The sequence below is a fragment of the Staurois parvus genome, unplaced genomic scaffold (assembly GCF_062004578.1).
Source record: "Staurois parvus isolate SC_StPar_1 unplaced genomic scaffold, SC_StPar_1.0 ptg000511l, whole genome shotgun sequence".
Taxonomy (NCBI): Eukaryota; Metazoa; Chordata; class Amphibia; order Anura; family Ranidae; genus Staurois; species Staurois parvus.
Genome location: NW_028318307.1, coordinates 1,396,543 through 1,423,503, shown reverse-complemented (window position 1 = coordinate 1,423,503; position 26,961 = coordinate 1,396,543). Strand labels below are relative to the sequence as shown.

General features: G+C 45.7%; 1 long non-coding RNA gene across 1 annotated transcript in view; it reads right to left on the bottom strand.

The window, feature by feature from the left end:
• The window catches only part of LOC149451893 (uncharacterized), a 30,077-nt gene extending 11,250 nt beyond the window's left edge, over positions 1-18,827 (bottom strand). The window contains exon 1 of the long non-coding RNA XR_016314971.1: positions 18,631-18,827. This is a non-coding gene — a long non-coding RNA (uncharacterized LOC149451893). The remainder of the gene's footprint in view (positions 1-18,630) is intronic.
• Positions 18,828-26,961: the final 8,134 nt, after the last annotated feature.

The window sequence follows — 26,961 nt, the reverse complement described above, 5'->3', positions numbered from 1 at the left end:
AAACTTCGGATGCACGAATCGAATTTTCCCAACAATGGCGGCGACATGTGTGGCGACGGAGCGGGGATCTCTGGGAAGGCGCGTAGACAAGGTGCGCTGACCCATAATGCATTCATTCATGACATGTGATCGCATTAGCCAATCAGCAGCCAGCCAGCCAGCACTGTGTAATGGTGGAGCTATAAATTGCGGCCATCTTACAATTCTCCATTAGCCTCCGGTCATTCAAGAGAGACAGACCTGTCTGTATTAGGGACAGAGTTAGGGCCAGAGAGAATTTAGGGCCACAGAATCGTTACTTAGGGACACAGAATCGTTACTCAGGGACACAGAATTGTTACTCAGGGACACAGAATTGTTACTCAGGGACAGACACAGAATTGTTACTCGGGGACACAGAATTGTTACTGAGGGACACAGAATCGTTACTGAGGGACACAGAATTGTTACTCAGGGACACAGAATTGTTACTCAGGGACACAGAATTGTTACTCAGGGACAGACACAGAATTGTTACTCAGGGACACAGAATTGTTACTGAGGGACACAATTGTTACTCAGGGACAGACACAGAATTGTTACTCAGGGACACAGAATTGTTACTCAGGGACAGACACAGAATTGTTACTCAGGGACACAGAATTGTTACTCAGGGACACAGAATTGTTACTCAGGGACACAATTGTTACTCAGGGACAGACACAGAATTGTTACTCAGGGACACAGAATTGTTACTCAGGGACAGACACAGAATTGTTACTCAGGGACACAGAATTGTTACTGAGGGACACAGAATCATTACTCAGGGACACAGAATTGTTACTGAGGGACACAGAATTGTTACTCAGGGACACAGAATTGTTACTGAGGGACACAGAATTGTTACTGAGGGACACAGAATCGTTACTCAGGGACACAGAATCGTTACTCAGGGACACAGAATTGTTACTCAGGGACACAGAATTGTTACTGAGGGACACAGAATCGTTACTCAGGGACACAGAATCGTTACTCAGGGACACAGAATCGTTACTCAGGGACACAGAATCGTTACTCAGGGACACAGAATTGTTACTCAGGGACACAGAATCGTTACTGAGGGACACAGAATCGTTACTCAGGAACACAGAATTGTTACTCAGGGACATAGAATTGTTACTCAGGGACAGACACAGAATTGTTACTCAGGGACACAGAATTGTTACTCAGGGACACAGAATTGTTACTCAGGGACACAGAATTGTTACTGAGGGACACAGAATCGTTACAGAGGGACACAGAATTGTTACTCAGGGACACAGAATTGTTACTCAGGGACAGACACAGAATTGTTACTCAGGGACACAGAATTGTTACTCAGGGACACAGAATCGTTACTCAGGGACACAGAATCGTTACTCAGGGACACAGAATTGTTACCCAGGGACACAGAATCGTTACTGAGGGACACAGAATCGTTACTGAGGGACACAGAATCGTTACTCAGGCACAGACACAGAATTGTTACTCAGGGACACAGAATCGTTACTCAGGGACACAGAATCGTTACTCAGGGACACAGAATCGTTGAATTAAAGAGTATGTCAGACAACACGCAGAGGAGTGGCAGAGGAGGCAATGTTTCAGGAGCGAGCAGACGTGGCAGCAGAGGAAGGGGTCGAGGCAGCACTAGTCGCAGCCAGAGGCCAGTGCTCCCGGTGTCATCCAGCGGTCGTGTCTCCACCGACAACCCTGCCGTCATCGATTGGTTGGCTCGGTCGTCTTCCTCTTCCCAGGTCACCTCTGACACCTACAGCCAACGGTCGGTGGGTACGTCAGACACAACCGTTAGTTGGCATGGCCCGGGAGCAAGCCCACTGAAATCACGTGTCCTCTACCTGCCCCTGTCCTTTGGTGTTCCCTCACCAAGCGAAGTATCGCATGCTGTGGGCTCAGCCCCACTGTACAGTGAGGAAGAGCTAACAGAGGGCGGTCAGGAACGGGGGGAGACATCCGCCTCTTCAGCAGCCAGGCGAAGAAGTAGTGGCGAGGAGAGTGGCTCGGTAGCCGGTCTAGAGACAGGTCTGTCTCCTGACCCACACGCAGCCGAGGGGGTAGTGAGGCGGAGACCCTAATTGATGATGATGAGGCTGATCGCACTTGGCAGCCTCGTCGTCATCTGCCAGGCCCGTAATCTGCCATGGGCCCCCGTACCGACTCCTCATGCTGCTGCCAGGTCCAGAGTGTGTCATGGGTCCCTGTACGGCCTCCCATTGCTGCTGTCTCCATCGCCACACTCTGCCATGTGCCACTTTCAGGTCTCCTCACACTGCTGGTGGGTTCCATTTTGTCATAGGGTGCTGGCAGATTACGGGCCTCCCATTGCTGCTGCCAGGCCCGTAATCTGCCATGGGCCCCCGTACCGACTCCTCATGCTGCTGCCAGGCCCGTAATCTGTCATGGGCCCCTGTACCGCCTCCTCATGCTGCTGCCAGGTCCAGAGTGTGTCATGGGTCCCTGTACGGCCTCCCATTGCTGCTGTCTCCATCGCCACACTCTGCCATGTGCCACTTTCAGGTCTCCTCACACTGCTGGTGGGTTCCATTTTGTCATAGGGTGCTGGCAGATTACGGGCCTCCCATTGCTGCTGCCATGCCCGTAATCTGTCATGGGCCCCTGTACCGCCTCCTCATGCTGCTGCCAGGTCCAGAGTGTGTCATGGGTCCCTGTACGGCCTCCCATTGCTGCTGTCTCCATCGCCACACTCTGCCATGTGCCACTTTCAGGTCTCCTCACACTGCTGGTGGGTTCCATTTTGTCATAGGGTGCTGGCAGATTACGGGCCTCCCATTGCTGCTGCCAGGCCCGTAATCTGCCATGGGCCCCCGTACCGACTCCTCATGCTGCTGCCAGGCCCGTAATCTGTCATGGGCCCCTGTACCGCCTCCTAATGCTGCTGCCAGGCCCGTAATCTGTCATGGGCCCCTGTACCGCCTCCTATTGCTGCTGTCTCCATCGCCACACTCTGCCATGTGCCACTTTCAGGTCTCCTCACACTGCTGGTGGGTTCCATTTTGTCATAGGGTGCTGGCAGATTACGGGCCTCCCATTGCTGCTGCCAGGCCCGTAATCTGCCATGGGCCCCCGTACCGACTCCTCATGCTGCTGCCAGGCTCGTAATCTGTCATGGGCCCCTGTACCGCTTCCTCATGCTGCTGCCAGGTCCAGAGTGTGTCATGGGTCCCTGTACGGCCTCCCATTGCTGCTGTCTCCATTGCCACACTCTGCCATGTGCCACTTTCAGGTCTCCTCACACTGCTGGTGGGTTCTATTTTGTCATAGGGTGCTGGCAGATTACGGGTCTCCCATTGCTGCTGCCAGGCCCGTAATCTGCCATTGGCCCCCGTACCGACTCCTCATGCTGTGACGTTGCAACAAGGTGGAATTCAACCCTACATATGTTAGACCGCCTTTACGAACAGCGAAAGGCCATCACCGATTTCCTGATGTTACAAGCGGATAAAGGTACTCCCCTGTGTAACTTAGATGTCAGCCATTGGCAGCTCATGCGTGACACCTGCCGCTTGCTCAGGCCCTTTGAGGAGGCCACGCTATTCGTGAGTCGGCAGGACTATGGGATGAACGACGTCATTCCTCTGTTGCACGTCCTGGAACAAATGCTGTTAACAATGGCTGGTCAGGGTGCGGTAGACGTGGCGCACAGATCTCAACGCCACATGACCCCTGTGGGGGCAGGACAGGAAGAAGAGGAGGAGGTAGAGGAGGACATTGGTGCTCAGGAATTATTGAGTGAAATGGGTGGTTTTTCCACTCAGCGGACAGGAGTGGAGGAGCAGGAGCATCTGGTAGAGGAGGAGGAGGAGACAGAGGACCCAGACGCACCGTGGCAGTATGCTGTGGAGATGGAGGCAGGGAGTCCCTCGCATTCCTTGGCACAAATGGCCCATAGCATGCTCGGTTGCTTGCGTAGCGACAGCAGAATAATAACCATCAGACAGAGGGATGACTTTTGGCTGTCCACCTTGTTGGACCCTCGCTACCGTTCAAAAATGGTGGCCTTTTTCACACCTGCTGAGAGGGAGGCCAAAATAAAGTACTATAAAAACCACCTATGTAGTCAGTTGGTCTCTGCCTTTCTGCGCCAATGTCCATCCTCAGACACTGTGGGCCCTGTGCGCTCGCGTTCCGCTGCCATGGCAGCAGGGGAGGGGTGGGGTGGTAGGAGCAGTGGCAGCTCCACCAGCAGCGGCTGCCTCAGTCTGCAGTCGATGATGAGTAGCTTTCTTCACCAGCGCAGTGAGGAAACTACTAACCAGCCGCAGCAGCAGCAGCAGCAGCATCAGGTGGACCTGGAGCAGGACCTCAAACAACAGGCTTGGGCCTACTTGGACAGCACCCTGCCAACCGAGGTAGACAATCCCCTTGACTACTGGGCAACGAAACTTGACCTTTGGCCCCAACTAGCTGAATTTGCCCTTGAAAGGCTGTCATGCCCGGCCAGTAGCGTGGCATCGGAGCGCGTGTTTAGTGCGGCAGGAGGTATTGTAACTCCGCGGAGGACACGACTGTCCACCCAAAGTGTGGAGAGACTCACGTTTGTGAAAATGAATCAGGCGTGGATTAGTCTGGATTTCAAACCACCAGTTCCTGACACAACTGACTAAATCCGCCATGAATCATGCCCCAAACATGTTATTATTTTTAACATAGGCCTCTGTATGGCCTTCAATTTAAGCTGCTTACGCTTTGCCACTCTGCCATGGGCCCCTGTACCGCCTCCTCTTGCTGCTGCCAGGTCCAGAGTGTGTCATGGGTCCCTGTACGGCCTCCCATTGCTGCTGTCTCCATCGCCACACTCTGCCATGTGCCACTTTCAGGTCTCCTCACACTGCTGGTGGGTTCCATTTTGTCATAGGGTGCTGGCAGATTACGGGCCTCCCATTGCTGCTGCCAGGCCCGTAATCTGCCATGGGCCCCTGTACCGACTCCTCATGCTGCTGCCAGGCCCGTAATCTGTCATGGGCCCCTGTACCGCCTCCTCATGCTGCTGCCAGGTCCAGAGTGTGTCATGGGTCCCTGTACGGCCTCCCATTGCTGCTGCCAGGCCCGTAATCTGCCATGGGCCCCCGTACCGACTCCTCATGCTGCTGCCAGGCCCGTAATCTGTCATGGGCCCCTGTACCGCCTCCTCATGCTGCTGCCAGGTCCAGAGTGTGTCATGGGTCCCTGTACGGCCTCCCATTGCTGCTGTCTCCATCGCCACACTCTGCCATGTGTCACTTTCAGGTCTCCTCACACTGCTGGTGGGTTCCATTTTGTCATAGGGTGCTGGCAGATTACGGGCCTCCCATTGCTGCTGCCAGGCCCGTAATCTGCCATGGGCCCCCGTACCGACTCCTCATGCTGCTGCCAGGCCCGTAATCTGTCATGGGCCACTGTACCGCCTCCTCATGCTGCTGCCAGGTCCAGAGTGTGTCATGGGTCCCTGTACGGCCTCCCATTGCTGCTGCCAGGCCCGTAATCTGCCATGGGCCCCCGTACCGACTCCTCATGCTGCTGCCAGGCCCGTAATCTGTCATGGGCCCCTGTACCACCTCCTCATGCTGCTGCCAGGTCCAGAGTGTGTCATGGGTCCCTGTACGGCCTCCCATTGCTGCTGTCTCCATCGCCACACTCTGCCATGTGCCACTTTCAGGTCTCCTCACACTGCTGGTGGGTTCCATTTTGTCATAGGGTGCTGGCAGATTACGTGTCTCCCATTGCTGCTGCCAGGCCCGTAATCTGCCATGGGCCCCCGTACCGACTCCTCATGCTGCTGCCAGGCCCGTAATCTGTCATGGGCCCCTGTACCGCCTCCTCATGCTGCTGCCAGGTCCAGAGTGTGTCATGGGTCCCTGTACGGCCTCCCATTGCTGCTGCCAGGCCCGTAATCTGCCATGGGCCCCCGTACCGACTCCTCATGCTGCTGCCAGGCCCGTAATCTGTCATGGGCCCCTGTACCGCCTCCTCATGCTGCTGCCAGGTCCAGAGCGTGTCATGGGTCCCTGTACGGCCTCCCATTGCTGCTGCCAGGCCCATAATCTGCCATGGGCCCCCGTACCGACTCCTCATGCTGCTGCCAGGCCCGTAATCTGTCATGGGCCCCTGTACCGCCTCCTCATGCTGCTGCCAGGCCCGTAATCTGTCATGGGCCCCTGTACCGCCTCCTCATGCTGCTGCCAGGTCCAGAGCGTGTCATGGGTCCCTGTACGGCCTCCCATTGCTGCTGCCAGGCCCATAATCTGCCAAGGGCCCCCGTACCGACTCCTCATGCTGCTGCCAGGCCCGTAATCTGTCATGGGCCCCTGTACCGCCTCCTCATGCTGCTGCCAGGTCCAGAGTGTGTCATGGGTCCCTGTACGGCCTCTCATTGCTGCTGTCTCCATCGCCACACTCTGCCATGTGCCACTTTCAGGTCTCCTCACACTGCTGGTGGGTTCCATTTTGTCATAGGGTGCTGTATGGCCTCCCATTGCTGCTGCCAGGCCCGTAATCTGCCATGGGCCCCCGTACCGACTCCTCATGCTGCTGCCAGGCCCGTAATCTGTCATGGGCCCCTGTACCACCTCCTCATGCTGCTGCCAGGTCCAGAGTGTGTCATGGGTCCCTGTACGGCCTCCCATTGCTGCTGTCTCCATCGCCACACTCTGCCATGTGCCACTTTCAGGTCTCCTCACACTGCTGGTGGGTTCCATTTTTTCATAGGGTGCTGTATGGCCTCCCATTGCTGCTGCCTCCACCGCCACACTGTGGCTTCACACTCTGGTTTTGGCCCCGTGACTGCCCAAATGAGTGAAGTGTGCGGTGATTCTAAGATCGACGGCACTCATCTGCATGTCATACTGACTGACAGTATTATTTCTCTTCCCCAGCAGACTCCAAGGGCATTTAAATTAAAGGTACAGTGTTCTGCACTAATATAAAGGCTCTCTGAAGCCTAGAAACACCCTTTTTATAAGTTAAATTCGCAGCGAATATATTCGACTCGAATCGAATTTATTCCGCGAATTCGCCGAATCAGCCGAATCGAATTTTTGAATAATTCGCTCATCTCTACCTATTATGCTATGACCCGTCTGCGAAACGGGAGGTGACATGCAGTGATATGTCCAACTTTGGATTCACGTCTGTATATGCATTGTTATGCCTGCTTTCTTCTAATAAAAATCTTTTTTGGAAAAAAAAAAAAAAGAAATGAGAGAAGTATTATTTAAAATGGAAGATCAGGAGAACCGCAGTAGAAGGACTAATTTGAGGTTTAGAGGTATTCCGGAAGAAAAAGGACAAGAGGAAGACTTGCTGCGAAAAATGAAAAGAATTTGCAACCCAATTATGGGAAGACAGATTGTATAAAAATGGACAGAGTATATAGGGTCAGAAGGCCAAAGGGTGTATCAGCAGAAAGACCCAGAGACGTGATAGCCAGATTTCAGGATATTGGAGATCGGGACCAGATTTGGAAAGGGTTGCGGGATTTTCCGGAAATAAAATTTGAAGATTCAGTCATACAAATTTATGCTGATATTTCCCCAGAGACATTGGCGAGAAGGAAAGCCCTTAAACCACTTCTAATCTATATGAGAGAGAAAAATGTCAGATATAGTTGGAGATTTCTTTCTTGTTTGGTCGGATGGAGAGATGGACAAGATCGGCAAGACTGAGATTCCCAGAAGTCTACAATAACTTTTCTGAAAAATTGGACTTACAGAAAGCTAACATAGAGGGGTGGTTTGAGGAGATTAGAGAAAGAGACACCCGGGCCCCAGTTAGAGGGCAATTGTTAGAGGGTAATTGGTAAATAGGAGGTAGATATTAGAAGATGAGTGCAGGGAAGGGGCTATGGGATAGAGATTGGGGGAGAGGTGGGGATACATAGAGGCTCCCCACCCCAGGTGGTTGGGGGTTGGGTTTGTTCCCCCCTCTCCATCCAGTGGCCCACTGGGCCGCATTAGAATTTTGTAGTTCTTCATTGGTTTATATCCCCTTGTGCTGATGATCAAGGGGATAGGGGTGGGTTAGAGCAGGCTGGCAGTCCGGTAGGCTCAACGCATGACTATTTGACAATTAGAGATGTCTGTGCAGATGAAAGAGAGGTGGTCATGGTGCGAGTCTCATCCCAATCAAGGAGTTGCTAGGGGGAATCCTTCTAGTCAAATTCTTAGGCTTATGATTAGCCAGGGGGGTGGGGGAGAAGGAGGAGGGGAGGGTTGGGGGGGATGGGGGTGGGAGGAGATGTGGTAGAGAAGGGGTTTAGTAGTAATTATCTGTATCCAAGTGGAAAGGAATTAAAGGGAACAGATCAAAAAAAGAACAGAGGGTATGAATGAGATTAAGTTTATCACCTATAATGTGAAAGGGCTAAACTCACCCAGCAAAAGACATAAGATATTGAGGGAGGATTAACAATACTCAATAGATATAATATTCTACCAAGAGACTCACCTAACTGGAAATATAAATGTAAAATTATATTCAAAGCATTATCAAACATGGATATATGCGGATTCACCTGTAAAAGGGGGCAAAAGGAGTAGCAATTGGTTTTTCAGTAAAAGTTGATTTTCAATTGGAGGATAGAGATGGAAGATTTGGAAGGTTGATTCTTGTTTATCAGGGGGAAATTATTAGGAAAGGAATATACACTTGCTAACATATATTGCCCAAATAAAAACCCAGCGGGATTTTTGGAAGGGATATTAGGGAAACTCATGGACAGGGGCGGACTGACCATTCGAGCACTCGGGCCCATGAAATGCCCCTTTTTTAAGTGTGGGCAAGGACACAGGGGACCCATGATACCCTATTGCCTGGGGGCCCCATGAATTGTCAGTCCGCCCCTGCTCATGGAGTTTAAAAAGGGGAACCTGGTCGTGGCAGGGGATTTTAATCTGTGTTTGGATCCCAGATGGGATGTGTCATCTGAGGGGAGGAGAGAAGGAGAGAGGAGTCTTAAATCTTTGAAGGGAGTATTGTATAGATATCAGTTGGTTGATGTGTGGAGGATAAACCATCCGAGGGAAAAAGATTACACCTTCTCACATGCCCATGGTACATATGCAAGATTAGATTATATACTGGTGGAGCATAGACAGTTGGAGATAGTAAAAGGATCTAAGATTTAAGTTATGTCATTATCAGATCATGCCCCAGTCACGATGAGGTTTCAAATGGGGAGTGGAGAAGATAAAACATTATCTTGGAAATTGAATGATTCGCTTTTAGAGGATCTTGAAGTGTAGAAGAGGAAAAAAAGGGAAATTAAACAATTTTTTTTAGATAAATGATACCGGGGGAAAGTCAGAGGCAATAGTGTGGGAGTCACATAAAGCTTACATCAGAGGAATATTGATTTCCATAGGCATAGAGAAGAAGAAGGAAAGGGGAGAAAAAATAAAACAGGCCATAGAAGAACTGCAAAAACTGGAACAAATTCACAAAAAGGAAAAGGGGATGGATAAATATCAGAAGATAATAGAAAAAAGGGATGAGTTGAAAGAACTGATGGAACAGGATTCTAGGAGGATATTTAATAGAATGGCTAAAGAAAGATATCAATGGGGGAATAAACCAGGAAAATATTTAATGAGATGACTCAGGAATAAACAGGCAAGGAATTTTACTGAAAAAATTAGTGACGGGAAGGGAAAGAATTTGTTTAAAACATCTGATATTGCTAGGAGGTTTCATAATTACTATGTGAACTTTATAATGTAAGAAAAGATAAGTATGGGGGTAGAGAAGAGGAGGAGGAGAAAAGAATACAGGACTATTTAAGTGAGGTGGAGCTCCCAAATATAGCAAGGAAAAACTAGAAAATCTTGAAAGCCTGATCGCCCCCAAGGAAATTAATGTTGCTTTAAAAAATATGAAAGTGGGTAAGTGTCAAGCACCGCCTGGCGGAGTCTCTAGCAACCCACAGCGCGGGGTTCCTCAGGGCGCATGGTCTAAGTCCCAATCTGCTTATTCACCAGGGCCCCTGATGGTGGGGATGGACTTGGAGCAGACTGAGACCAGGTCGCGACCCCCGAGTACGTCCGGCAGTGGTAGAGAGCACCGTCAGGGGTGTGTGGGAAATAGAGCCTGACGTGAAGAGGCTGGCAGGCCTAGTAACAGGGATAGATCCATGCAGGATGGATGGATGGATCGTCAGGGTAGCGTAAGGAGTAGTCAGGCAGGCCAGGTCAGCAACGTGCAGGCAGCGAGGTACCAGAGGAGCAGGCAGAGAATGGTCAGGGTCAAGCCAGGTGTCAAGCAGGAGACAATCAGCAGGGTCAGGATCAAATGCAGAGGTCGGCAACAGGAAACTTCACAGGATCAGAATACAGGAACAGGACAATAAGACCAAACGGCAACTTGTGTCTGTGCAGGGCTGGTTTAAATAGCCCGCCCGGCGCTGACAGGTGCGCCTGGGTCCTAGTGCCTGCCAGCGCCGTCATAGGTGACAGGCGTGCCTGGGTCCTAGTGCCCGCCTGCCTGCATGTCTTGTCGGACACCTACGCATGTGCAGACTCGTGCGTCGCGGTGATCCCTGACAGTAAGTGTCCCGGGCCAGATGAATATACAGTAAAATACCGGAAAACACTTTAAGAGATATTGGTTCCCAAAATATGTAAATATATGAATGTGATAGGAGAGGGAGTAGAAATGAGGGAAGAATCCCTCAAGGCTTATATCACCCTCATTTTGAAGGAGGGGAAGGATAGTTCTCAGTGTGCAAGCTATAGGCCGATTTCATTGCTAAACATTGATACCAAATTGTACGCAAAAGTACTGGCTGCAAGGTTGAAGGATCTGATGTCCGAATGGGTGCATTTAGATCAGGTGGGTTTTATACCAGGGAGAGAGGGGAGGGACAACGGTCTGAGATCTTTGATGTTGGTACAAAAAGCTAAAAAGGGAAAAAACATCTGCGATCTTATTGTCAATCGATGTGGAAAAGGCATTTGACAGGGTCAACTGAGGGTTTATGCTTGACACGCTTGAAAAATTGGGGCTGGGACCTAAAATGATGAATTGGATAAAAGGATTATAAAGGAACCCATCAGCGGCGGTAAAGGTAAATGGAACCTTATCCCAGTTTTTCAGGATGAATAATGGAACTAGGCAGGGTTCCCCCTCTCACCCATGTTGTTTGTGTTGTCATTAGAACCACTGTTGGAGAGAAGCAGAAAAAGTAATGACATAAAAAAATAGGAGATAGACAACACAAAGTCGTCGCTTATGCAGACGACATGCTGTTCCACGTGGCTAACCCTAGGACAACTTTGCCCAACTTAATGAAAGAACTAAAACAATATGGAGGAGTATAAAACTTTAAGATAAACCCAGTTAAATCGGAAATCCTAAATATCAATCTTGCAGTCACAGAAAAGCAAAGATTACAAAATGCTTTCCTTTTTTCCTGGAGGAAAAACGAAATAGGATATCTTGGAATAAAATTAATGACTTCGGTAAAAAGCATATACCAAATAAACTATATTCCCCTGACAAATGAAATAAACAAGGAGCTGAAAAGATTAGTAAAAGGGGGGGCCTTGTGGATTGGAAGAATTAATTTAGTCAAGATGGTGATACTCCCAAAAATTCTGTATAAGTTTCAGATGCTCCCGATATCTTTACCGGGAACTTTATAATAATTAGATGATTACTAAGTTCATATGGGCAAATAAGAGGCCTAGGATTAGTTATAAAGTGTTATGCAAAGTAAAAGCAAATGGAGGACTGGGGTTACCAAATATAAAGAAGTATTATACAGCTGTAATATTGTCATGGGTGATAGATTGGTTTTTTAATTCACAAGGGAAAAGTTGGGTAAAGATAGAAGGGGAATTAAGTAAATCACAATTAGATAAAATGATTTGGATACCTCACAGGTTTCGTACATTAGATGTAGAAACGCGTAAATTGACTAGGATAGTGTTGGATACATGGGACAGATTACACAATAAGGAAAAATGGGAATTTAATTCACTACTGATACCACTAGTGGGAAGAGATTTTTTTGCACCAGAAAATGTTAAAATAAGTGGAAGATGGATAAAGAATAAAAACACACGTTTGAAAGATATTATAAAAGGGGGGGGGGATTATGCACGTTGCAGAATTTAAAAAAGAATAAGGATTTGTTTGTTAGAATAGATGAATGGAAGTATAACCAGTTATTTCATTTTGTTGCAAATTTACCACAACCATTTAGGTATGTAGGAGAAATGAACCCGTTTGGAACACTAATGAATGCTGAATTAAGCCCAAAACACATCACCTCTAGGATATATAAAATCCTTGTGGACTTAGATGATGTAGAGCCCCCTGGATATTTAAGTAAATGGGAAAGGGAACTAGGAATAAAAATCAACCCTCAGCAAAGAGAAGGTATTTTTAACCCAACAGACAAGGTAATAAACATGCGCACAGTAGAGATGAACTACAAATGCTTGGCGAGATGGTATTTAACACCCAGTATAACCCATAAGCAGCAAGGGGAAAGCTCCCCATGGTGCTGGAGAGGATGTGGAGAAAAGGGCAATATGGAGAACATCTGGTGGAGTTGCCCGAGGATACAGGTTTATTGAATGGAGAGAAATAGCGTATTATATCAAGGAAATATGTGGGGTAGATATTCAAGGGGACCCACTGAAATGCTTATTCTACTATTCTGAGCCCATGGCGAAAGTAAATAGAAATAAAGTATTGTACCATTTAATCAGTGCAGCAAAGGGTTTGATACTAACATTTTGGTTAATAGCAGAGGTTCAGAGGGTGGTGGATTGGATAGAGTGGAAGGCATTTTCAGAATGGAAGAAGTTTAGAAGAGGATAAGATGTGAAATATTTAAAAGAATATGGAGTGTTTGGTTAAATTTTAAAACCGCAGAATCGTATACAGAACTAATTAAAGTAAAGGAGGTAGCCTAAGAAATCACAATGAGATTGGTCGGAATAACAATTTATGGAGAAATGGATACAGATAGAGAAAGATAAGACAATGATGGGGGAACGGGTGGGGATGGGTGGGGGGTGGGAGATGGAGGGGTTATAGAATGTATTTATTCATTTAGAGGAGAAAAGAAAAAAGTATATTTTGGAAGATGGAATGTTTTAATGTTGTTTGTATAAGTATGAAATAAAAAGTTTAAAAAAAAAAACTTCACTTATTGAAGAAAAAATTGGTTGTTTTTTTTTTCCCGGGGAAAGATTTTCTGTGTAAATACTAGAAGCAATTAGTGCCATATGGCAAATCATTTTTTGGACAGTGATTTTTTTTTTCATTTTTATTCAGTTAAATAGAGTTTAAAATATGAATTTCTGCATTTACCACACACAGACTTGTATAATGAAGGACGTAAGCGACATTTCATCTTGTAGATCATCAACAGTGCTTTTAGTGGAGATGACAAGACAAAAGATTTGTAGCAGTGCCTAGCTAGGATCGACTGGACAGGAACTTCTTTATTATGTTATCAATGAGAACTAATGATTGCAGAAAACGACTGTTGGACTGTTTGTACCATGTGTGCTTGCCACTATAGCTAGACAAATGTACAGTCAAATATAATACTTGAGCTGTCTGTGTTTTGCTATGCCACCATGGACCAATCATGGGTTGTCTTTCTCGGTAAGATGCACTTCTACCGTCTTATATACTGTTAAGCATTGTATGTTGTAAAATAAAATGTTATTTGTTTACAAAAAAGATTTGTAAGATCAGTCCAACAGAAAAGTCCATCCAGTTCAACCATAACAAGAAAAAAAATTATAATCCTATACCCCTAATTGATCCAGAGGAAGGAAAAAACCCAGCAAAGTATGACCCAATTTGCTCCTGCAGGGGAAAAAAATCCTTCCTGATCCTCCGAGAGGCATTCAGATTTTCCATGGATCAACTTTACCTATAAATGTTAGTATCCAGTTATATTCTGTGTATCCAAGAAAGAATCTAGGCCTTTTTTAAAGCAATCCACTGAGCTGGCCAGAACCAACTCTTGAGGGAGTCTATTCCACATTTGCACAGCTCTGACTGTGAAGAAACCTTTCTGTGTTTGGAGATTAAATTTCTTTTTCTCCAGACGTAAAGAGTGCCCCCTTGTCCTCTGTGACACCTCATGGTGAATAGCTCCACACCGAGTTCACTATATGAACCACTGATGTATTTATACATGTTGATCATATCCCACCTTAATCTCTTTCTCAAGGGAGAATAAATTCAGTTCCTCTAATCTTTCCTCATAGCTGAGCTCCTCCATGCCTCGTATCAGTTTGGTTGTCCTTCTCTGTACTTTCTCCAGTTCCCCAATGTTCTTTTTGTGAATTGGTGCCCAAAACTGAACTGCATATTCCAGATTAGGTGTTACTAATGATTTGTACAGGGGTAAAATGATATCTCTCTCTCTGGAATCTATACCTCTTTTAATACGAGAGGATTTTGCTCGCTTTAGAAACTGCAGCTTGGCATTGCATGCCATTATTAAGCTTGTGATCTACCAGAACCCCCAGATCCTTCTCCACCATTGATTCCCCCAGTTGTACTCCCCCTAGTATGTATGATGCATGCATATTCTTAACCCCCAAGTGCATAACCTTACATTTATCAACATTAAACCTCATTTCCACCTCAAACCACTTCCGCCTGGCAGTACTAGGGTCGTTGGTTCGAATCCCAGCCACGGCACCACCTGCCTGGAGTTTGCATGTTCTCCCTGTGCCTGCGTGGGTTTCCTCCTGGTACTCCTGTTTCCTCCCACACTCCAAAGACATGCTGGTAGGTTAATTGGATCCTGTCTAAATTGGTCCTAGTATGTGTATGTATGAATATGAGTTAGGGACCTTAGATTGTACACCCCTTGGGGGTTAAGGACTGATGAGAATGTACAATATATATATGTGTAAAGCGCTACGTAAAATTGAGGGCGCTATATAAGTACCTGAAATAAATAAATAAATAATAAATTTGCCACATAGTTGCCCAATTAAATAGTGCATTGAGATCGGCTTGTAAATTGAAGACATCCTGTAAGGGCGTTATTCCAATACACAGCTTGGTGTCATCTGCAAAGACTGAAATGGGATTTTTAATTTCAGACCCTATATCGTTTATAAATATATTAAAAAGTAAGGGTTCCAACACTGAACCTTGGGGTACACCACTGACAACCCTAGACAATTCAGAGCATGAATCATTAACCACTACTACAAGAATATGATCTTTTAGCCAGTTTTCTATCCATTTACAAACAGATTTTTCCAAGCCCGTAGACTTTACCTTACACATTTTCTGTGTGTGGGGAACTGTAGAATTCAAATATATCACAGCCACCCCTCTGTCCAAGTATACCACGTCCACCGCCACCCGTCTGTCCAAGTATACTTCGTCCACCACCACCCCTCTGTCCAAGGTTTTGCTCACCTTCTCACAAGAAGAAATCAGATTTGTTTGACAACTTCTGTCTTTCATGAATCCATGCTGTCTGTTGCTTAAAATATTTTTTTCCAGGAAGAACTCATCTATGTGGTCTTTTATTAAACTCTCCAGTATCTTCCCAACTACAGAAGTTAAACTAACAGGTCTATAATTACTTGGTAAAGAATTTGACTCCTTTTTGAATAGAAGCACCACATTGGCCTTACACCAATCCAGTGGTACTATCAGGGCCGCTGTTAGATATCACGGGGCCCCATACAGCATACCTGACAGCCCCCCCCCCCACCCGTCAGATAAAAATATCTGAATTATATTTAAGGTAAAAATACACTAAAACATTATTAATGGACACAATCACAACCAAATTCATATTAAATCTAAATGAAAAAACTGCACTGAGTTAATAAATAAAGCTGTGTGTGCAACTGAGGTCTTGGGGCTCATTCATATGGGTGCTATGGCCTGTAGAGTGTGAATCAGTGATCTGTTTTTGTGGTTGTTGCCGTTTGCAGGCAACCTATGTTACACTATGGAAATGCTGCAGGTCCTAATTTGACAGGCATATGGGTGCAGTTGTACAGCCCTGAACTCAGACAGTGAGCATTCAGGACCACTTCCCCACGCCTGCACACCTGTCCCATTAAAACCTGTGTTCTTACAGCTGCTGTGTCCCCATGGTGTAACAGGTGGCTCCAGGCACATAAAAAACCCACTCATTCATGCTGTACAGGCCAGAGGACCTGTGTTAATGGGGCATTTTTGACATTTTTTTCCCTCAGCCCATTAATTTCAATGGTCTGCCTAATGTGTGGGAACATGCAAAAATACTGCAGGCATATTATTTTGAAAGTGTGTTGCACCTAACCGCCCAGTAATGTGGTGCCATGCTGTTTGGTGGCTGTGAATGAATCTGCATTTACTAGATGTGTGGCGGTACAATTAAGTATTCATCATGGTACCTGCGCACCTTTGCAAAGGGCATTGCGTTTCTTTGCTGTGCAGCAAAATGTGTGCTCTTGCATGCATTTCTGCACCACAAATGGTGTGAACAAGTCCTAAGGGCCAGTTCACACTATAGAAACGCATTCTAGATGTGTTCCAGATGCTTTTTTGCATGTGCGGTTTTTATGTGTTTAGTGTGTTCTAGTGCATTTTTTAATGCATTGCAGTTAATTTTTTCCCCTCTTTTTTTCAATTCAATTAGGGACATGTGTGTTTCAGTGCATTTTTGGTGCATTCTGGTGAGTTTTTGATGCGTTTTACCATATTACAGTACAGTTCTGTGCAGAAAAAATGTAGCATGTTCTACTTTTTTTTCTTTTTTTTTCTGCATCCAGAACGCACTCGAACTGCAAGCACTGATGTGAACTGTGATATTGACAACCATATCAGGGGCAGACTGACCATTTGGAAACTCGGGCACTGCCCGAGGGCCCGGGGTCAGTAGGGGGCCCCATGAGATGCCCCGGTACCTTTTTTTTGAGTTTGGGCAAGGACACAGGGGCCCCATGATCCCCTATTCCCCGGGGGCCCCATGAGTTGTCAGTCCGCCCCTGAACCATACAATCTACTTTCTGTGCGTTTTGCATACAGAAAAAATGTAACTGAAATGCATGTAGTGTGAACTGGCCCTAAAGGTTATTATAGGTAAGAGAACAGGACTGACCAGGAATTGTGAATTCAATCAGACTAGTGGTGAGATACAATTAGGAATCTTATAATAATGCTAGATCTGAGCTGTAGGTGATAGGAAATGAGACACATTAACAAGATCAGTAAAAAAATTGTTAAATAAAAAGAGTTGAGCTGTGATATACAGATTTGCAGAGGGAACAAGTGATGACGGGGGGATGGGGTCAAGTTGTATAAGGAGAGAGGTTTATAGTAGAGCAGGAGTGCAGCTACCATTCACAACAGTGAGCTCCTGTCTGATAGAATGACAGGATGCTAACAATAGAATTTAAAAAACTTAAATACCTGTGCTACCATCGTGACAAATCATACACTAAATATTACAATACATAATGCTGCTATTCCTAAAGTGAAAAAACCTTAACATATAAATCAATAACAGCACAAAAAAATAATACATTTCCAAAAGTGATAATGTCCTATGTCTTAAACAAACTGGTGCTTCAGTGATCCAATCAAAAATTTGTGTCAAAACAAGATTGTGTTCTTTAAATAATATCACGCAGCTGTACTCCGCAACCACCTTCCTATACACTCATAACTCACCAGATATGATGGACTCTTAGATTGTAGGGTTTAAGAGTCAACAAAGCTTTTACTGGTAAAGTGTGTTCTTGGGCATAACTAGGATTCAGTATACTTCCTCAAAGCTTTACCATGGTCCTCAGGCAGGCAGGAAAGATGTAAGAAACAAAGAGGACACTCATAGCATAACACCGTAAAACTTCTTTATTAGACAAAACCAAAGTACATACTGCACTCACATGTTACATGCAATATAAAAGCCTTTAAATCTGTCAGTACTCTGTGATTCCCCACATCCATGCAAAACTGTATAGGCAACAATGGCTCTGGAGTGCCGCTCCACTTGCCGGATGTGGACTTTCTATCACTTTTGGAAATGTCTTTTTTTTGCACTGTTATTGATTATTTTAACAATAGAATTTAGCAGCTGCAGATGGGCTTGTCAGCTTTCCGGGCCCCCCTCTGCAGCTGATGGGGCCAGGCCCCCTACAGGAGCTCCAGGGATATCCCCTTATCAGCGGCCCTGGGTACTATGCCAGTCATGAAAGAGTCCCTAAAAATTAGAAACAATGCCTTTGAAATGACAGAGCTCAATTCTTTAACTGCATAAGGTCTGCCCTGTAGCAGGAATACTACAACAGAGCGGACTCCCTGCACAAAATCACGTGTATTACATGATTCACTCTCCCGCTATGATTGTGGGCACGTGCCCGACGACCTGCCAGTGCCCAACTGATCAATAGATTTAGGCCAGTTATGTTTGGCTTGGATCTGCTGATTGATACCTGGCCTATCGCATATCATCCTGTACCTGTGTTTACATTTACATTTACACAGGTACAGGAAATGATTAAATCTTCTCTCTCTGCGCACATTCCATCCCAGAGAGAGAAGAAAGCAGATCCATGTCACAGAGATAGTCTCCACCCCCTCCATATCTCCTTATTTGCTGCTTACCACCCTCCAGCATCCCCTCACTCTTCCTCTTCTGCTGCCAGTAATCTGGCCCCCTGCCAAGGGAGCATCCTGCTCCTCTGGTCAACCACCAGAAAGTCGGGCACTCTGCTTTGTGAATCCACATGTAGGCTCCCCTCTGGTCACTCCCCTCCCTGACCCCACGGGCACGGCGCGATCCCATCCTCCCACGCTCAATGCCTGCCAGGGACAAAGGCTGCACTCCCTGTGCGGGGTTGGTGTCAAGGGGATGGGGCCCGTTGACATGGTAACCAAACATTGTGAGCCTGCAGCCCGGATCTCTCCCCTGTGTGGGATTAACTCCTTTGCTGCCTGTGAGCCTGCTGCCTGGATCTCCCCTCCATGCGGACTTAACCCTTTGCTGCCTGCTGCTGCCTGTGTGGAATAACCCTGCACTGCCTGTGTGAACTGTAACTCTCCGTGTCCTGCTCCCTGCATCCAGTAAGTGGATTAACCCTGTGCTGCCTGAAAGACTTAGCTCAATTCTGTACCATGGACTCCAACTCCCACATTACCCCCGCTGCTCTGTCCTGTTGAACCCGGTAGACTATCGACTCCCTGTTGTCCCATATTGCCATCCTGAAAACTTTACTGTGTTGCTGTGTCTTTTGTTGATCTGTGGACTAGCTGTTCTATTGCCTGTACCCCTAAAAACTCCCCAATAAATTCCCGCACATCGGGTTCCATGCCATCTGTCTTCGTGCGCTCTCTCTGCACTCCTAGTACTTTACAATCAACATGATTAAAAAACAGCACACTTTTACAGTAAAATCACAGCTAGGTCACACTTAACCCCTTGATTGCCCCCCCAATTAACCACTTTACTGCCCTGTCACCAGTGTCATTAGTACAGTGTACATACTTTTTAACTGATCACTGTATTAGTGTCACTGGCGACTTCAGATAGCATTAGCGTCCCTCCCAGATAGCATCAGATTGCCTGCCACTACACCAGTGATCACATTTAATGTCATCACTACACAATCGCATACTTAATAAACCTCCATTGCTAGTATAATGTCTGAGCGGATCAATGTCTTTGATCAGATCAGCACTATGCCAGCATCCACATTGGTATAGTGTCCCCAAAAACGCAGCATTAGCGGGATCAGCCCCGGCACCTGCTTTTAGCCCTTATGCTTAACACCCCCTTCCCCAGTAAATGCAGTGTCAGTAGGTCACATGATACATTGCACACAAAACTGCAGTGTTTGCAGAATCAGGCCTGATCTCTGTTAGCACTTGCAGGTCAATTTTTTTTGTAGCAGTTCAAGCAGTCCCTGACAGCCAGGTGATCTTTTTTTCTGTAAGTCACACTAGGTACCTATAAATTTAGTAGCCAAAATGTTCAGCGAAAGGTACTCTGAAGAAGGCTACAGGATTCTGAGCATGTCCGATGTCAGCAAAGGGGAAGCCTCACTGACAGAATCTGGCTTAGAATACAAACCTGTAGAGAGCAGCGGCACCCTGACAGATAGCTCAGATGGTGGAGAAGAGGTCACTGCTAAGGTCAGGCATACCCGACCCCATTTCCTGGTTGCTGAGATGTTACAATTGCATGATGATTCTCATATGCAGAAGAGTGCCAGTACTAGTGCCGCTCTACCATTTGGTGAGCACCAGTGGCTTTGTACATCCCGGTCTTTCACACACCAGCACTGCAGTATTACTTGGTGACGTGGTGAGTCCTATAAGTACAGTACAAGCTGGTGCGGTGGATAGCACAAGTAGTGTCCCACAGCCACCAAGAATTTGAACAGGCCCGTACAGCTCATAGTGTCCTTCCGGATGTGCTTGCAAATCCTGATTGGCAGCCCACAAATTCTGCCCCTTGATTTTTTTAAGCTGTTTTTCATGGAAGATCTGTATGCATTGATTGTGGATCAAATCAATTTATATGCACAACAATTTATCGCCGCCAACCCAGTTCAAACCTTGCCAGACTATTTGCATGGAAACCTATTACAGTTTCCGAATTTAAAGGTTTTTTTTTGACCTAACCCTCAACATGGGCATTACTAAAAAAAATGAATTGCGGTTGTGTAACGTACATGTAAGATTTGAGTAGGTGATATGTGATCTGTAGAAATATGACAATGTAGGTTTAGTTTCAGTCCATGTTATAATATTATAAGATGTGTTCAGAATTAAGTCAGAGACATATGGTCACCAATTAGCATCTGAAGCGACAGAGTATCCTCTAGGCTGGAGGTGACACCTGGATGCCAATAAGATTTGTCACCTGCTGGAAATCTGGAAGGAAAAGGCTCTAGACAGTTCGGCTTCTTGACACAGAGGGAGAACAGAGGTGGTTCCGATGTGTCTGGGAGCTTTGACTTATATACACAGATCAAAGGAATATATTTCATCTCTCATAAAAGCTAAAATATTAGTTGCAGATAGATGAAAATACTTCCTTCTGATTGGACACACTGTAGGCTACATCTGCATGTAAAACAGTATTTGTAGCCCAGTGTAGAATCCCAGAAAAATGCAGAAAACGGTTATATGGCACCCGATTGCGACAGCTGAACAGTGAATGGTACTGTCGCGATCGGACTGATGCGTTGGTGTCGGAAATTCTATCCCTGACTTGGTGATTCAAACCATTCCTGGTCCAATCGAGTTCAAGCACTTCAGTACCCAGAGCATCCTGTGGGCTGGTACAGGAACACCCCCCAGGGTTGATTGGCCAAGAGCTAATGTCCAGCCCACATCCATATTTCAATTAATTGAGAACCCTGAGATATGGACAGTGTGATTCGTATGGAGCCGGTTCTATTGACTGGCGGATCGCAGACTTTCTGTGACTTGCTCCAGTCTCAGGATAACTCTTGGTAAAAGTTTTATTTCTGTTTTTATTCCCTTTTATTTTATAGTCAATAGCCAATTGTGTGTCTTCTTGTATTTTCTGTATTATTTGTAACTCTTTACACTTTGTACATATTTTATGCCCTGCCCACTTTCAGGATATTAAATCATAAAATTAACAAGTGACTTCTGGGTACTTAAGCTCGGATTCATATCTCCGGAGAGATTGTATTGTATTGCAGTGTCTTTATATGCTCGGTCAAGTTCATTGCCAATCTGTATGCAATTGCACTGCGTGTTGGCAGATTGCATTCAGATTGTAAAGGTAACAGATTTGCCAAATGGAGATCTGTGTGTGTGTGGTGGCCCAGACAAGAAGGCTCTTAGAACGGGTCTCAAAGCATAGGGAAAATTTAATAGTAACTTACATATAAATAAAGAACTTCGAGCTCTGACAATGGCTCTTGTAAAGGCTTAACAAACACTGGCAAAAACCATGTGTAGGTAACCAATAAAATCACCACGGCGACACTTCCGGTTAGCGTACGTGCGTCTTGACGTCACTTTCTCTAACGCGTTTCGTCACTTCCGGACTTCGTCTGAAGTCCCCCTTATTCCCTCTTACCCCAAGTTACGGCCACAGGCTGCTTATAAAAAAAAAAAAAGAAGAACATAGCATATGTACCCAACAAGGACCAGCAACGTACTGGACTTTGAGTGGTTATACTAGTAGTCATATGCAGCTGCAGGCATCATCCTGGTATTGTTTTCTTCAGCTGGCAATTGTCGTTCATGTAAAAGCAATCCTAGTGGCTAATTAGCTGCAGGATTGCTTTTACAAGCAGCGGGGAAGATACCCCCCCTTCCCTGCTGCCTTCCACAGCCTTCTCAGGCAGTCCCATGCCATCAGGGGAACCTGAGAATGCAGTCGGTGTTTCTGCCTGCTGACCATGGAGCTGATTGGAGAATGGAATGGCGCAAATCATCTCTATAGTATGTATGTATGTGTACTCGACTCGAAGTGCAGTGTCAAATGAGATCATGAAAGAAAAAACATGCCTCTCATATACATGCATTTCGAGTCCACATTTGAGTTGGAGGTTTGGAAGATCCCTGATCCGGGCATGACACAGAGAGCCTGCTAGTACTCTATATCACAATGCTGATTGGGACCCCCTATATATAAGGGGTCTCCATTTCTGATAAGCCTCCATTTAATTATTTAATGGTGGTACACACTCCAGTGACCATTTAAAGGAAGATTATCCACATTGCACCTACAGCATCGATTTACAGTATTATCACTGATTGTGGAGTCTTTATCTTTATATGGACTTTAATATATGTCTATATGGACAGAACGTTATTGTTCTGTTATTTTTTTTGACCTTGTTTCACAGTTCTTCATGTATACTTGTGGTTAGCATATTTTGCACAGTATTATTTAATTCATTTTTCATTTTTGATTGCCTTTCAGAGGTATGAGGGTCTTCATAGTATGTATGTTGTATGATATCCAAAGGTTGATTTGACCATATTTCAGTTCTTTATGTATACTTGTGATTAGTGTATTTTTCAGTTTTAATACATTTTTTATCAACCTTTCAGAGGTCTTCATAGTGCATATGTATGTTCTATAAAATGTAATGGTTCACATAGCGCAGTATCCATTCCAATTAAGTTTTACAAAGAGAGGATATCCTCTTAACCGCCTCCCGCCCGCCATATAGTACAATGACGGGTGCAAGGCGGTTCTCTCGTTCTAGGAGGATGTCATATGACGTCCTCCCATTCTAACCACGCATGCGCGGCTCTGGGAGCGTGCAGCGCGGCGATCGGCGGTGCGCTGTGTCCCTCGGACACAGCAGATCACCGATCAACGGGAACAGCCGAAGATATCGGCTCGGTCATGTGATCAGCTGTGTCCAATCACAAATATGATATTCAAGCAAGCGCTTATTTAGACTAAATAAAAACAATAAAGCAGCTTGCAAAAGGAAAAAAACTCTAAATCCTTAAAAAACATCTATAGCATTGCAGCGCTAAAAATAACAATAATAACAATATAAAGTGATAAGTGAGAAAAGAGCTAATAAGGAGCGCAATATGGTGATAATAGTACGTCGTCCCGTGTGGACAAAAATTAGTGACATAAACATATAACATAAACGCACATTAGTCTACAGATTATTTTTCCCTAAAGAACGTGCGTGCTGGTATTAGTTTCTCCTTACAGGATTCAAACAAGGATTTTTCAATCCTTGTGGATACGAAAAAATGAGGTGTGCTTGCACTCCCCGGACGCACACTCAAAATATGCTTGTAAATGGTATTCTGTAGGGCACTAGTGGTCATCTATGAACCCGATGGGGATAAGGCACTTCTCAGGTACTCGTTAAACCCTGAAACGGACTCCAGACCTCTCCTCAGGACCCTCACAGCGAAAAGGACAGCTCCTCGATAATACCTCCGACGGGCTTCACAGCAACTTAGCAGTACTGGATATCCACCTTATAGTAGCTCCATGAATAAGCCACCAGAAAAAAGCTGTTCCATCTGCAGAATACCATTTACATGCACATTTTGAGTGTGCGTCCAGTGAGTGCAAGCACACCTCATTTTTTCGTATCCACAAGGAGTCACGAGCACCTTATGTTTGAATCCTGTAAGGAGTAACTAATACCAGCACACACTGGATGATATTAGCACATCCTTTAGGGAAAAATAATTTGTGGACTAATGTGCATTTATGTTATACGTTTGTCACTAATTTTCGCCCACACGGGACGACGCACTATTATCACCATATTGCGCTCCTTATTAGCGCTTTTCTCATTTATCACTTTATATTGTTATTATTGTTATTTTTGCAATGATATTATAGATGTGTCCAATCACAGCTGATCGCATGTAAATAGGGAAATGCCGGTTATCTGAATTTCTGTCCTCACGAGCTGTCATGCTGACAGCTCGAGAGGAGAGGAGAGCCGGTAACTGGCATCCCTCAGAGGGGACATGTACACTGATCATCAGGGCACTGATGATCAGTGTGCCCTGATGATCAGTGTAGCCCCAGCAGTGCCACCTGTCAGTGTCCATCAGTGCCAGCTGTCAGCGCTCATCCAAGCCATCTGCCAGTGCCCATCAGTGCCACATCAATGCCACATATCAGTGCCTACCAGTGCACATCAATGCCACATATCAGTGCCCATCTGAGCTGCTTTTCAGTGTCACCCATCAGTGCCAGTCAGTGCCACCTATCAGTGCCACCTATCAGTGTGCATCAGTGCCTGTCAGTGCTGCCTAACAGTGCCAGTCAGTGCCACCTAACAGTACCAGTCAGTGCTGCCTATCAGTGCCATATATGAGTGCTGCCTTTCAGTGCCCATCAGTGATGCCTGCCAATGCCCATCAGTGCCACCTACCAGTGCCTCCTCATCAGTGTCCATCAGTGCCACCTATCATTGTCCATCAGTGCAGCCTATCAGTGCCCATCACTGCAGCCTCATTAGCGCACATCAGTGAAGGAGAAAAATCACTTATTTACAAAATTTTATAACAAAAACTAAGAAAAAATTTTTTTTTTCAAAATTTTCAGTGGTTTTTGGTTTGTTTAAAAAAAAAACAAAAAAACCCAGAGGTGATTAAATACCACCAAAATAAAGCGCTGTCACAAAAATGATAACAATTTCATATGGGTACAGTGTTGAATGACCACGCAATTGTCATTCAAAGTGCAACAGCGCTGAAAGCTGGAAATTGGCCTGGGCAGGAATGGGGTATAAGTGCCCTGTAGGCTAGTGGTTAATATTTGCAGCTTTGTCACACAAGGTGATTAGAGATTTGTGTGGTTTGACCCCATGTGTAGGAGTAAAAATATTTGGGGCATAATTGCTATTCTCCCTTTTGCGTCACAGGTGTTCCTCCTTCTGCATCAGCAGTGGTTCCCTTTTTTTGGCTTTATGAATTTCTTTTTTAAATTTAATTAAATTTTATTTTTATTGCCACAGAAGTAGCAAAAATATTTAGGGCATAATTGCTGTTCCCACTTCTGCATCACACCTGTTCCTCCTTCTGCGTCAGCAGTGGTTCCCTTTTTTTTGGCTTTCTACATTTTGTTTTTCCAGCAGCAGCAAAAGAAATGTTCCCCATAATTGCTGTTCCTCCTGCATTGCAGGTGTTCTTCCTTCTGCGACACCAGTGTTTTTTTTTTTTGGCTTTTATAATTTTTTTTACATTTATTTTATTTTTATTTTTTTGCAGCAGCAGTAAAAAAAAATTATCCATAATTGCTGTACCCCCTATTTTCTTTATTAAAAAAAACAACAACAAAAAATAGTAAAATGGTTTTAAGTGCACTAAGCATAAAAGTATTGCACCCAAGCACCAAGTTCCTGTCCCACATTCTAAACTAAAAAGCTCCAATATGTCCGAAAGGTCAACAAGGAGAGGAAGACGCTCATAGGCAGTGAAAAGAGGGCAAGCAGCCTCTGTGTCCACAGTGAAATGTGGTGGTCATGGACATGGTGTATCCTCTGCAGGCAGGGCATGCTTGTCCTTTTTTCCAGTGCTGGCCATGTTATTGAGCCACAACATGCAGAAGAGGTGGTGGAGTGGATAACCAAGCCATCCTCCTCCTCCGTTACCCAGGCTCATATTGGCTTGCCTTTCACTGCAGTTGCCAAAGCAGCCTATTCCACAGGCTCCTTGTCCACAACTACTCTTTCTGTAGCCCCACCATCATACACGGAGTCGTCACCTGAACTATTCATTCATAGTGTCAGTTACATGCTGCTGAAGGATGTGCAGCAATTTGAATGCTCCGATGTTGGTTTCCAGGTTGAGAGAGGGAGTGACGTGAGAATAGAGAGAGGGGGTGCCAATGACAAACAAGAAATTGGTATTCAGGTTGCCCCAGCCACAGCATACTGCTAAGTTGGCTCCAGTGATGAGGAGGGGGGACAATGAGGTCACTGACTGTACTTGGGTGCCAGAGAGAACAGAGGAGGAAAGTGAGGAGGAGTCACAACTCCAACAAGGCAGGATATCCTCCAGGGGTAGGCGTAAGGGCAGCCACCCTATTGCATTACACGACAGAGCTCCACAGCTGCAGGGTGCTGCTGACTCCCCGCTGACTTCCAAAAGTTCATTGGTGTGAGTTTTTTTCAACATACAGTTGTGTTCAAAATAATAGCAGTGTGTTGAAAAAAGTGAATAAAGCTAAAAATGTGTGTGTGGGGGGGGGGGGGATTGGCATCATATATAGAACTGTAGGAGGAAGTGAGGCTAGTGCCCAGATATTTTAGAGAAAATAAAATAAATATTTTAGAGAATAAGTGCACCATCGATAAGGGAAGGATTCTTGGAGGGACAAGATAACAGCTGGTGGGATGTGAAGTGGGAGTACTTCAGTTTTGGAGGTATTAACCTTGTAACCCAAGAGAGTCCCGAACTGGCATAACATTTTATGCAATACTGGAATAGAGACCTGGGGATTTGAGA